The sequence below is a fragment of the Gossypium hirsutum genome, chromosome A08 (genome assembly GCF_007990345.1).
Source record: "Gossypium hirsutum isolate 1008001.06 chromosome A08, Gossypium_hirsutum_v2.1, whole genome shotgun sequence".
In the NCBI taxonomy this organism is placed as follows: Eukaryota; Viridiplantae; Streptophyta; class Magnoliopsida; order Malvales; family Malvaceae; genus Gossypium; species Gossypium hirsutum.
In genome coordinates, this window is record NC_053431.1 from 43786331 (window position 1) to 43788034 (window position 1704).

Genomic DNA, 1704 nt, shown 5'->3' on the forward strand with positions numbered 1-1704 from the left:
GAAAACAATCATCCCAATTTAAGGGCTAAATAATAGAAAAATAGTAATTACTAGTACATTTAGCCATCGTGGATACAATATTCGCTACTCACCATAGCTATATTATTATTCAATAGGTGTGCTTGCCTTTGTCGTAATTTTTGTTAGTTTAGTGACTAGCAAGTTCTTGGCGCCGTTGTCGGGGACTAAAATATTAGGAACAATTGATTTTTATTAATTTATCCATTTATTTTTATTGCTTTTTTTCTAACTTTTCTTTGATTTGCTTTTGGCAGGTTCCTTTAGTTTATGACTAGAAGAAACCTGTTAGGACCACTAGTATTTGGCAGTGAAATTAAAAGTACAGCTCGTGAAAATCGTAGAGAAGCAAGGCAGAATCGACAGAGTATAGTAGAAGAGCAAGAGGATGTTATTATTATTACTGTAGAGATGACTAATAATCAGAATAATTAGCTACCTCTTATGGTTGTTTCAAATCTAGCAAATCTGAATCCTACTCCTTGTACTATATACGATTATGCCAAGCCCACTCTAACTGGGGTTGAATCGAGTATTGTGAGACCTACTATTCTATAAATAATTTTGAGTTGAAGCTAAACACTATTCAGATGATTCAACAGTTTGTTCAGTTTGATGGTTTGCAAGATGAAGACCCAAATACTCATTTGGCTAACTTTTTGGAAGTCTGTGATACTTTCAAGATTAATGGCATTTTTGACGATGTCATTCACCTACGGTTGTTTCCTTTCTCATTGAGAAGTAAATCTAAATAGTGGTTGAACTCCTTACCATGAAGGTCTATTACTACATGGGATCAACTGACCGAAAAATTCTTACTAAAGTATTTTCCATTAGCTAAGATAGCTAAGTTGAGGAATGATATCTCTTCCTTCATAGAGATGGACTTAGAGACCCTATATGATGCATGGGAGAGGTATAAGGATTTACTGAAAAGGTGCCCTCACCATGGGTTACCTTTATAGCTACAGATTCAAAACTTCTACAACGGTTTGAATCCCTCAACTAGACAGTTGATTGACGCAACAGCCAGTGGTACTCTGAATAATAAAACACCTGAAGTAGCTTATGAATTCATAAAGGAGATGGCACTAAATAATTATCAGTGGCAAGTCATGAGGATGAAGCGTAATAGAGCAGCCGGTGTTTTCAATCTAGATGAGGTCACCATGTTATCCAATCAGGTTGAATAATTAAATAAGAAAATTGATAATACATGTGTTTCTATGCAATTACATCCGGTGATGCAATGCGATGCAAATGGAGGAGGATGAATAATCTAGAATATTTATCCTATAGTCCTAAAAAAAAGAAGGAACAAATCAACTATATGGGTAATAATTCTAGACCTGAAAATAACCCTTACAATAACATTTATAATGCAGGTTGGAAGAACCATCGCAATTTCTCTTGGGGTGGTCAAAGAAATCAAAGACCATATGTAACAGCCCGTTTTAAGGTTAAGTCAGAGCAGTGGTTTTGGGACCACAAATCTAAAGTAGAAATGTTAATTTTATTATTTCTTTAAGATATACAGTATGATTGAATGATTGTGTGAAAATTTCACTCAGAAATTTTATCGATTGAGTGTCCAATTTGATTAATAGGACTAAATTGCAATAAGTGCAAAATATGTGTTCTAGATGCTAGAGGTGTCCCATTGAAATGAAATTTTAAATTGGAGGT

At 34.4% G+C, this 1704-nt stretch overlaps 1 non-coding gene across 1 annotated transcript; it reads right to left on the bottom strand.

Moving 5' to 3' along the window:
- Positions 1-866: 866 nt before the first annotated feature.
- On the bottom strand, positions 867-973 carry LOC121205546 (small nucleolar RNA R71). The gene has a single exon (XR_005900622.1). It is a non-coding gene; the product is annotated as a small nucleolar RNA R71 (small nucleolar RNA).
- Between the last annotated feature and the right edge of the window lie 731 nt (positions 974-1704).